The sequence below is a fragment of the Mandrillus leucophaeus genome, unplaced genomic scaffold, assembly GCF_000951045.1.
Source record: "Mandrillus leucophaeus isolate KB7577 unplaced genomic scaffold, Mleu.le_1.0 Scaffold1070, whole genome shotgun sequence".
In the NCBI taxonomy this organism is placed as follows: domain Eukaryota; kingdom Metazoa; phylum Chordata; class Mammalia; order Primates; family Cercopithecidae; genus Mandrillus; species Mandrillus leucophaeus.
Genome location: NW_012098877.1, coordinates 441,013 through 453,491, shown reverse-complemented (window position 1 = coordinate 453,491; position 12,479 = coordinate 441,013). Strand labels below are relative to the sequence as shown.

General features: G+C 34.6%; 1 long non-coding RNA gene across 1 annotated transcript in view; it reads left to right on the top strand.

Annotated features, from left to right (window-relative positions):
• LOC105543673 overlaps positions 1–12,479 on the top strand; it is a 395,479-nt gene that overhangs the window by 57,824 nt on the left and 325,176 nt on the right. The window contains exon 2 of the long non-coding RNA XR_001006657.1: positions 3,983–4,086. This is a non-coding gene — a long non-coding RNA (uncharacterized LOC105543673). The remainder of the gene's footprint in view (positions 1–3,982; positions 4,087–12,479) is intronic.

Here is a 12,479-nt window from a genome sequence, read left to right as displayed (position 1 = left end):
GAAATGTATAGCAATACATGCTTATATTAGAAAAACAGGATATTAAATCAACAATTTAAGACACCACCTAAGGCACAAGAAGAGAAAGCTAGTGCCAAATCAAGCAGGAAGAAGGACACGAGAGAGATGAAAGTAGGAATCACTAAAATTAATAACAGAAAATCAAAAGAATAATTTTTTAAGCCAAAAATATTTTTAAAGCATCAGTAAAACTGATAAACCTCTTGACAGTTTCTCCAACAAGAAAAGAAAGAGGACACATTGCCAACAAGAAGAATAATATTAATATAGATGGTAAAGGGATAATAACAAAATAGCTTGAATGACTCTATGCACATTGACTCCACTACCCAGATGAAATGAGCCAATTCCTTGAAAGACAGAGACCACTGAAATTCAATAAAAAATAAGTTAATATCTAAATCATTCTATATTTTTAGCATAAAGTTTTTAGTTAAAAACACTTCAAACAAAAGAAAACACTTCAAAAGAAAATGAATTTGCTGGAGAATTTTATCAAACATTTAAGGAATAATGTCAGTTCTATATCATCTTTTATGATAGCAGAAGAAATACTTCCCTACTCATTTTATGAGGCCAACATTACTCTGCTACCAAGACCAGAAAACAACAATGAATGAAAAGAAAACTACAGGCCAGTATCCCTCATATGTTAAATGAGTGTGAGCAACTTCAACACATATTATAAAATGGAATACTGCAATATATAAAGAGTATGATACACCATGGCCAAATAGTTTTACACCAGAATTCAATACTAATTCAACATTTGAAAACCAATCATTGGTGTCCACTATATTAGTAGACTAAATAAGGAAAAACATGATCATATCAATAGCTGCAGAAAAAGCATTTGACAAAATTCAGAATCCATTTATAATCTTAAAAATTGAATTACCTATGAATAGAAGAATATCTTTTTTTTTTTTCCAGATACTGTCATGCAGTGAAAGACCGAGCACTTTCCCCTGTGATCCAGGTATGGATAACTACTCTTGATCTCTCCTATTTATTATTGTGCTGCAAGTTCAAGAAAGTACACTAAAGTAAAAAATAAATAAATAAAATGTATTCTAATGGTTAAGGGAAATAAACTGACCTAATTTGCAAATACAACGATTTTATAAGTAAAATACACCAATGAATACACTAAATAGCTTTAAGAGATCATAAGTAAATTTAGAAAGGCCAAAAAACAAAAATCAATCATACACCAAAATTAAAAATTAGAAACCGGGACTTAGAAAAAAAGAAAAAAGGAATGCATTTCACAATATGCTTCCCATCCTAATAAAATAGTTAGGTACCAATCTAGCAAAATATTTGCAAAATATATATGGTGAAATCTACAAACACTGATGACAAAAACCAGAGAGAATGTAAATAAATGGAGAAATGTTTTACTTTGTTAAAAGACTGAAAGATACAGTAAGATCACTTCTCTCCAAAGTGATGTATGGAGTTAATGGAATCCCAGTCAAAATCTTAGCAGAATTCCTGGTAGATACATAAACTTTATTCCAAAAATTTGTATGTAAATCTCAAAAACTCTAATTGTCAAAACAATTGTTTAAATTAGAATAAAGTTAGAGTTATGTGATATTAAGTTATATTATGAGGCTACAGTAATGAAGACAGTGTAGTATTGACAAAATAAAACATATAGACCTATTGAACAGTATACAGATCTTCAAATATAGTGGCCAACTGTTTTTGACAAATGTGCAAAGACACTTCAGTGGAGAAGAGCAAAATTTTCAACAAATGGTGCTGGAACAGTTGGACGTTAACATACAAAAATAATGAACCTGTAAAAGCATATGCAAAAATTAACTTTAAATGGTTCATGGATTTAACTGTATATGTAAAACACCGAAGAAAATATAGAAAAAATTCTTTATGACATTGGTTAAGCAGATTATAAATGCAAACTCAAAGCGTCACCCAAAAAATAAAAAAGACAAATTAGACTTTATCAAAATTAAAAAAAAAAAAATGTTCTCTAAAGGACGTTATACAGAAAATAAGAAGTAGATCAAAAGTAAGCTGGGCACGATGGCTCATGCCTGTAATCCCAGTACTTTGGGAGATCGAGGCTGATGGATCACCTGAGGTCAAGAGTTCATGACCAGGGTGGCCAGCATGGTGAAACCCCGTGTCTACTAAAAACATAAAAATTAGCTGGGCATGGTGGCACAGGCCTGTAATACCAGCTACTCAGGAGGCTGAGGCTGGAGAATCCCTTGAACCTGGGAGACGGAGGTTGCAGTGAGCCAAGATTGCACCCCTACACCCTAGCCCGGGTAACCACTTATTGAAGTGGTTACTATAAAAATATTGGCATTTGTCACATATGGATAACAGAGAAAACAACAACAACAAAAAAGGAGTTCTGACAACAAGGACTGTAAGAACGAAGGATAACTGAATAGCTCCTGCATTGCTTTACTAGAGGAATACAAATGCTACAGACACTAGAAAACAGTCTGACAGTTAATTACAAAGTTAAAAATAGAATTATCATATGTCTCAATAATGACATTTATAACTATTTATTCTGGAGAATGCAAAACATATGTTCACACAAAACCTGAACATCTGGGGGTAATTTTCACCCAATGAGAGATTGTCTGGAAACATTTTTGGCTATCCCAGCTGGAGAGGAGGATGCTACCGGCATCTAGTGTGTATAAGACAGGGATCCTACTAAACATCCTATAGTGCACAAAACCTTTCCCCATAGCAAAGAGTTACCCAGCCCAAATTATCAATAATGCTGACTTTGAGAAACCCTGCTGTACATACAAGCTTATAGCTGCATTAATTCTAACCACGAAAAACTAGAAACAACATAAATGTCCCTTAATGACTAAATTGATAAATTTTGACATATACATATAATGAAATATTCTCTGAAATAAGAAGGAACAAACTGTTCCTACATGTGCAATAACTTGGATAAATATCAAATGTTTTATGCTAAGTGAAAGATGACAGACTCAAAATGTTATATACTGTATAATTCCATTCACATGATATACTGAAAAATGTAAAGCTTTAATGATAGTGAAACTTTTTGTGGTTTCCAGAGATTAGGGCTTGAGGTTGAGTCTATCATGAAGAAATCCTTAGGGGTGCTAGACTTATTCTGCCTTATGTTAGTGGTAGTGGTTACATGAATCTATAAGTGTTAAAACTCATGGGATTCTATACCAAAACAGAGACTTTTACTACAGATAACTTAAAAAAAAAAAAAAAAAGTCAGTTTATAAATGCAATTCCTCTAATTCTGTTTTATTCTTAGAAATATTATACTAGCAGTTTCCCATAAGCCTCCCATAGCTTCACAAAAGCTTTCATTCATTGTGATATGATTGTTATATGCTAGATACTTAACATACATTATCTAATTCCATCCCTGCGACACTGTAAGGAATATATAATTCTGATTTTACAAATGGACCAATAGTTATTTGTACACTACTAACTGGGGGTGGTAGAATCTAAATCATTCCAGTGAATTATAATTTTAGTATTATTTTCAGTTGTTTTTCTGAGATATTAAATTTTAATTCTCAAAGGCTATATATCTACCTTTCTTTTAACTAAAAAGCACATGGAAAGAGAATAATGGTGAACATAGCATTTGCATTTTCTTCATTCTTCTGATTTTGATTCTATACTTGGTATTGTTTAAAATTTTTTCAAGTGTTCATCTTTTTATTTAAAAAACTCATTATGACTATTGGGAAAAGCCTTAATTGATTAACAAATCATTATTAACACATGATATGGTTTGGCTGTGTCCTCACTCAAATCTCAACTTGAAGTGTTATCTCCCAGAATTCCCATGTGTTGTGGGAGGGACCCAGGGGGAGGTAATTGAATCATGGGGGCTGGGTTTTCCTGTGCTGTTCTCATGAGAGTCAATAAGTCTCATGAGATCTGATGGATTTATCAGAGGTTTCTCCTTTTTCTTCTTCCTCATTTCTCTTGCTGCCACCATGTAAGAAGTGCCCTTTGCCTCCTGCCATCATTCTGAGGCCTCTGCAGCCATGTGGAACTGTAAGTCCAATACAACCTCTTTTTGTGCCCAGTTTTTGGTATGTCTTTATCAGAAGTGTGGAAACAAACTAATACAGTAAATTGGTACCAGTAGTGTGGAGCATTGCTGAAAAGATACCTGAAAATTGGAAGTGACTTTGGAACTGTGTAATAGGCAGAGTTTGGTATAGTTTGGAGGGCTCAGAAGAAGACAGGAAAATGTGGTAAAGTTTGGAACCTCCTAGAGACTTGCTAGAGACTTGTTGAATGCCTTTGTCAAAAATGCTGATAGTGATATGAACAATAAGCTCCAGGCTGAGGTGGTGTCAGATGGACCCTAGAGATCTGTGGAACTTTGAACTTGAGAGAGGTGATTTAGGGTATCTGGTGGAAGAAATTTCTAAGCAGCAAACCATTCAAAAGGTGACTTGGGTGCTGTTAAAAGCATTCCATTTTAAAAGGGAAACAGATCATAAAAGTTCAGAAACTTTGCAGCCTGATGTAGTAGTAGAAAAGAAAAACCTATTTTTTATTTTAGGAGAAATTCATGCCAGCTGCAGAAATTTGCATAAGTAGCAATGAGCCTGATGTTAATGCTCAAGACCATGGGGAAAATGTCTCCAGGCCGTGTCAGAGACCTTCATGGCAGCCCCAGCCATCAAAGGCCTGGAGGCCCAGGAGGAAAAAGTGGTTTCGTAGGCTGAGCCCAGGGTTCCAAGTGATGTGCAGCCTAGGGACTTGGTGCCCTGTGTCCCAGCCACTCCAGCTGTGGCTGAAAGAGGCCAACATGAGCTCAGACTGTGGCTACAGAGGGTGGACGCCCCAAGCCTTGGCAGCTTCCATGTGGTGTTGAGCCTGTGGGTGGACATAAGTCAAGAATTGAGACATGGAGGGGCCACGGGCAGAATGATATTGTTTAGCTCTGTCCCCACCCAAATGTCAACTTGAATTGTATCTTCCACATTTCTCACATGTTGTGGAAGGGACCCAGGGGGAAGTAATTGAATCATGGGGTCTGGATTTTCCTGTGGTATTTTCTTGATAGTGAATAATCCTCATGAGATCTGATGGGTTTATCAGGTGTTTCTGCTTTTGCTTTGTCCTCAAATTTCTCTTGCTGCCACCACATAAAAAGTGCCTTTTGCCTCTGCCTCCCCAGACAGGTGGAACTGTAAATCCAACTAAACGTATTTTTGTTTCCAGTTTGGGGTATGTCTTTATCAGTACCATGAAAGCAAACTAATACAACACATAATTTTTTTTTCACTCTAATGAGGAATACTTCATTTTTTTACTCACATTCTAGAGTTTCTTTGTGTGTATGCCGCAAGTTTCGTCCCAAGATTTCTTGGTTTTGAACAATCTCTGACCAATGAAGTGTTTATGACTTATAATATGAAATATTTCACTTCCATCTCTCTTTATCATTGTATTTATAGATAGTATCTTTTATTTCTCAATAATAACAGACAGATTTTGAAGGAAAAACTGTGGCATTCTAAGCATCCTGACTGACTGTACTGCTACTCTCGGTATATAATGTAGCATATCTAGATCTCAGTGTCCTTACGCAAGATGTTGCTACTTTGGCATTTTGCAAAAACTGTCTTTGCAATGATTTCACTGAAGCATTTCTTCATCTAATCCTATTTGATACCACATGTATTAAATGTGCAGTATTTTATAGGGATAATGAAAGAATACTTTAGAATGATGATTTTTTTGCATTTAGATGCAAAACTTTTGCAATTAGATCTTATTTTTAAGAATGATACTGACAAGCACATAGCATGATTCATATATGTATTTTTTAATTGAAGATAGCTGTTTTTTTCAAATAGAAATGTTAATACTCTTGGGTATTATTATTAAGCATTCTTTCAAACAAAAATTTAAAATGCACAATTTGCCTAGATGCTCTGAATTATGCATTTTTGACATAACAGTAATAAGCCATTTTTATAAGTACAAGTCCTCTGATGATAAATTTCTCACACTGGGAGAAGTTCTCAGTGGATAGTATTCAAACTTTGGTCCACTTCTGTGGAGGGAAGACCTTCAATAAGCACAAAGTATACTTTAGAAAGTATATAGTCTAGGGTAAATTAAGGTTAATTATATCAGAATATTAATTCTAAATGAATCCTATGAACTTATTTCTCTAAAGTCTCTGATAGATGTAAGAATCCTGTGATAAGGAAAAGACACTAAATTGACTCTAGAGGTGGCATTATATTTGTAGCAGCATAACAGAATGTTCAAAAGCATGGTTAGAATTGTGGCAATCCTAGTTCAAACCTGGCTCTGTGGCAAATTACCTGGGTTACTGTAAACTGTGAACCTTTTGTCTCATCATTTCATGTACTTCTTTTTATGTAGCCTATGGTGTCATTCGTTTTTATAGCAGCTGTGACATACATAAAACTCATTAATTTACCATAGCCTGTAAGATTGCAGGCCCTGGAGAAAAACTATGTGCATTAGAATCCCAGATCCTTAGAAGTGTAAACTTCAGCAGATACGCTTAGCTTCTATTTCCTAATCTGTAAGATAAACAGATCTACCACATATAGTACAGACATATTCAGTACCAGGCGCATAGAAATTATTCAAGAAATATGATAGTGAAAGTGATGATGATAACATTTATACCATGCTACGTAAATGCCATCCTCTCTCTGTGAGAATTTGCTTCTGTACCTGAGGGAACAAGATTACATTTGTGCCCACAAATATCATCTTGTGTATTTGAGCTTATTATTCAGCATTTTTTGGATATTTTGAGGTCTTGATTCTGTCCCTTGGTTGTATCATATCTACCACATACGTGATGAATAGTGCCTTCATTAAGGGTAATATTAATACCATGTAACAATACATGTCTGAGTACTGAACTCTAGGGGCAAGCTGGAAAAATTCACCATTTAAGAAAATATTGGTTTATTAGAGATATTGTATCAAGGGAGATTTTTCTAAATATTGGATAGTCACACACATGCAAAATTAAGTTCTCAAGCTGGGCATGGTATTGCATGCCTTTAATTCCAGCTACTTGGGGTGAGAAGGTGAGGAGTTGAGGCAGGAGGATTGCTTGACTTCAGGAGTTTGAGGCTAGCCTGGGCAACATATCAAGACCTTCATCTCAAATAGAATGAAATAAAATGAGATAAAATAAAATGCAGTTCTTCCTGCAGAGCGTAGAATATAAACAGTATAATCAAATGCCTTATTTAATTTAATTTAATTTTTTTTGAGACAAACTCTATCTCTGTCACCCAGACTGGAGTGCAGTGGCATGATCTCGGCTAACTGCAAGCTCCGCCTCCCAGATTCAAGCCATTCTCCTGCCTCAGCCTCACGAGTAGCTGAGACTACGGGCACCCACCACCACGCCCAGCTAATTTTTTGTATTTTTAGTAGAGACAGGGTTTCACCGTGTTAGCTAGGATGGTCTCGATCTCCTTACCTCGTGATTCACCTGCCTCAGCCTCCCAAAGTGCTGGGATTACAGGCGTGAGCCACTGCTCCCGGCCTATATTTTTAATGTTTAATTTTTGTGGGTACATAGTAGGCATAGTAGGTATATGTATATATGCAGTACATGAGATATTTTGATACAAGAATGAAATGTGCAATAATCACATCATGGAAAATGGAATATCCATTTCTTCTAACATTTATCTTTTGTGTTACAAACAATCCAGTTACACTCTTTTAGTTATTTTTAAATGTACACATAAATTATTTTTACTATAATCACCTCGTTTTGCTATCAAATACTTGGTCTTATTCATTCTTTCTAATTTTTCTTTTTTCTTTTTTTTAACCCATTAACCATTCCCACCAGTCCCCCACCCCAGCACTACCCTTCTCAGACTCTGGTTACCATCTTTCTACTCTCTATCTCCATGAGTTTAATTGTTTTGATTTTTCGATCACACAAAGAAGTGAGAACATGTGATGTTTTTCTTTCTGTGTCTGACTTATTTCACTTAACATAATGACTTCCAGTTCCATCCCTATTGCTGCAAATGACAGGATCTCATTATCCTTTATGGATGAATAGTATTCCATCATGTATATGTACCACATTTTCTTTATCCATTCATCAGTTGACAGACACTTAGGCTGCTTCCAAATCTTGGCTATTGTGAAGAATGCTGCAAGAAATATAGGAATGGAGATATGTCTTCAACATACTGATTTCCTTTTTTGGGTATATACCCAGCAGTGGTCTTGCTGGGTCATATGGTAGCTCTATTTTTAGTTTTTTTGAGGAGCCTCCAAACTGTTCTCCATAATAATTGTACTAATTTACCTTCCCACCAACAGTGTATGAGGATTCCCTTTTCTCCCTATCCTTGCAAGTTATTGCCTGTCTTTTGGATATAAGCCATTTTAATTGGGATGAGATGATATCGTATTGTAGTTTTGATTTTCATTTATGTGATGATCAGTGATGTTGAGCACATTTTCATCTGTTATTCATTTGTATGTCTTCTTTCCTTTTCAGATCTTTTGTTCATTTTTAATCAGATTATTAGGTTTTTCCCCTATATTAGGTTTTTTTCTCCTTATATATTCTGGTTACTAAACCCTTGTCAGATGGGTACTTTGCAATGATTTTCTTCCATTCTGTGGGTTATCTGTTTGCTTTGCTGATTGTTTCTTTTGCTGTGCAGAAAAACCTTTTAACTTGATGTGATTCCATTTATCCATTTTTGCTTCGATTGCCTGTTCTTGTAGGTGCTTGTAGGGTATTTTCCTCAGGAAATTTTTGCCCAGACAAATGTCCTAGAGATTTTCCCCAATGTTTTCTTCTAGTAGTTTCATAGTTTCAGGTCTTAAATGTAAGTCAAAGTTCTGGCTTCCTCTGACCAAGCAAGTGGCTAAAACCACTGAACTCCATTGGCACACTGTTTAGAACTAGGGAATAGTAAAAATGAGGGTACATTTCCTTGTATTCTTGGTCTTATATACATTATTTGCATTCCTTGTACACTGTTTAAATAGTAAAACGACAAGAAAACAAGCTGAAACCTTGCCTAACTGATCATTCTTGCTAAAGCTTTAACCCAGACCCACCTCTGTGGTCTTGCCTACCTCTTTGTGGTATTTGAAATTACGACTCTTGAAGGAAATTATGTAGAATCTGAAAACAATAAGCTTAAGAAAAAAAACTATATATTGCATGATATTATTAATTTTAGAACTTGGATATTAATGTATTTATTGAGACCTTTGGTAGGCCTTGATATCTCATCTGTATTTCCTCTAAGATACCTGTAAGAGAACTTTCGTGTGAATTAAACAACATAAAATATGTCAAGGCCCATAATAACTACCAATTAGTTCTTGAAACTTTACCTGGGCCTCTTATTTTACTTTATTCTCATAATACTCTGTAGCTAAGTAGGCTTTGAAATGTCGTTTCTTTGAAAATCCAAAAAGGTAGAGGCAGGTCTGGAACCCGGGACTACAAAACTTTGCTTGAGCCAGTAGATCTTACAAGATCTAAGGCAAACATATGTGAACTTTGGCTTTATCTTTACTGCAAGCTAATGCTGGAAAAGACAGGGCAATTTTCCACAAAGAGCACATCCTAAAAATATAAGATTAGTACAAAATAGAGGCATCTTAGTGAACCTTGTGTTTTTCCTTTTTACTGCAGTTGTTGCTAGAAAACATAATCAGAAGGTAGCTATTCTTTTATATTCTTTTATTGATTTTTCTGCACTTTTATTATTTGAGATCAGGTAAATGCTGGTTTCTTTTGTGGGTTCACAGAAAGAACATATCAAACAGATTTAAGTCTCCCAAAGAGACCAGCTGTAAAGAGAATACCTCAGTGGTGATAAATAAACAGATAAATATCTAATGGGGTAACATCATACCCATTTATTCCATTTGATCACTTGTTCTTTGTTTTAACAGATACTTGATGCATTTTTTTTTTTTTTTTTTAAATTTTGGAAAGCCTGAACCTGGCTGACGTGCTTTGTTTGTGGTAGAATGATATAGTAAAAAGACAAAATGCTTTGAAATTACAGTCATTTAGTTTTAAATGTATGCTATACCATTTTTCCCCCTATGGGGTTACTGGTATTTTTAAACCCCACGAGTGTCAGTTATTTTTTCTTCTTAATAAAAATAAATGATCACAGTGCCTACTTTACAGAGTTGATATATAGATTAAATGAGATAATTATGCAATATATCAAATACTCTTCCAGATGCCTTATAAAGACTTAAGCAAGTTCTTACTAATGAACTATTATTCTGTTAAATCTATTTATTCACTCTATCCATTAAATATTTGTTGATTATTCCTATGTGTCAGATGATACTCTAGATGGCAGTAGTCCAGTGGTGAACAACAAAAAAGTTCTTGTTCACAAATAAATACATGACAACATGTGATAAAAAAAATTAAGCAGGTTAAGTGGTTAGAGATTGCAAAGTAGTATTTTACATAGTGTAGTCAGGCAGATGTCTCTGAAGATGTGACATTTGAACCATGAACTAAAAGCCACAAGGGAGCAAGCCAAGCATATAGTAAGAGAAGGAGTGTAAGAACAGAGAAAAAAGCAAGGCAAAGCCTAAAAATCATAGTGTGCTGCAAATGATTGAAAACCAGAATGTGGAGAAAGTAAGCAGAGTAGTAGGAAATGCCGTGGAAGAGGTAGTGCGGGGAGGAGCACTGAGAGCCATGTTAAGGAACATATTCCAAATGAGAGGCCCTTGGGGAATTTTGGGCAGAGGGCTACCAAACCGGCCTTACATTTTTAAACTCTTGGTTTGAGAACAGCCTATAGAAAGGTGAGAGTAAAAGCAGGGAGGCGAGGTGAGGGCCTGGAAGTTTCAAGGAAACTTTGAAATGCTGTTTCAAAGTTTTCAAAGAGATAACGAAACTTTGGTCTAGTGATAGCAATAAACCTTGGTAAAAATGATGAGATTCTTAACAATTTTGGAAGTAAAGTGGAGAATAATTATCTGGCAGATTGAATGTGTGTTTTGAAACAAAATTAACCCTGAATCTTGTGTTTATCTCTTGAACTTATCTCGTATTTATTTTTTGCATGAATACATGCAATTGTTGAAAAGACAACACAATGATTTATGCACCATTCACCTCCATAACTTGAAAACATAGCCAAGCTTGTTCCAGATACCTCTTGGCTCTTCCTTTGAATTGCTGTGATGCAAATTCCAGTTATCTCATTACTGATCTATAAATACTTCGATGTATATTTCTAAAGTATAAGAACTCCTTCAATGTTTTAATTGCAATATCATTATCTCACTAAATTAACAATAGCAAAATCAAAATTCTGTTAGTGTTTATATTTCTCTAAATGACTTACAATGTGGTTTTACTTATGTGTATTTGAATAAAAATCCAGGAAAATCTATACATTGTAATTTATTGATATGCCAGATAAATTTCTTTTGATTTGAGAATACTCTTTTCTTTCTCTCTTTCTCCCAATCTTTTTTTTTTCTTTTCTTTTTCTGTTTGAAATTCATATCTACATATCCTGTAAATTGAGAATACTAATTGAGTTTTTGTTTTTTGGGGGCTAGGGTACTATAGAGATTGTGTGATGTATCACTATCATGTGATAACCAATGTCTTGTTCTCTTTGATTTTGTAAGGGTTATAATTATTAGTTGCTAATTATAACTGTATGATTCATTAATTTGAAAATTCAAATTTCGTCTTCATTTTTGGCTGGAATACTACTGTAAAGAGATCCTTTCTCTTATCAACATTTTGATTACACAAGGGGACAGATAAGTATTACAGTCTTTCGTTTTATTAAATGTCCTCTGAAAGTGACCGAGGACACATATATTTGTTCGTTTGCTTGAATCTTTATGAACTTATGAATTTAAATATATTTGATATTTAAATTGTCCTGACTTTGACCAGTGAGAGTTTATTTGCTTTGACTTTTGAGCCATTGATTGGATGATGCTCATCTACACTGGGGAGAGCAAACCACTTTACTGAGTTCACCTATTCAGATGCTAATCTCATCCAGAAACATCCTCATAGACAAACCCAGAAATAATGTTTAACTGGATACTTGGGCATTCTCTGATTCTGTTTAATTGAAACATAAAATTAGCTATCACAATATATTAATTTTTTTACTTTCTTTCTTTTTAACCACTCTGAAACACTCAATTCTTAAACATAAATGTCATTCCTTCACTGATATTTCCATAGTATGTGTACCTAGGCATGTGTGCGCATGTGGATGCCCAAATGAAATAATTGTCTTAGAATAAAAGTATATACATCACTCCACCATAGATATAATTACCTAGAGCAGTTTAAGATATTTTAGCTTTTCTCTTGCGCCTAAGGAAGATAGAGTTAATTTTTTTTTTTTTTTTTTTTTTTTTTT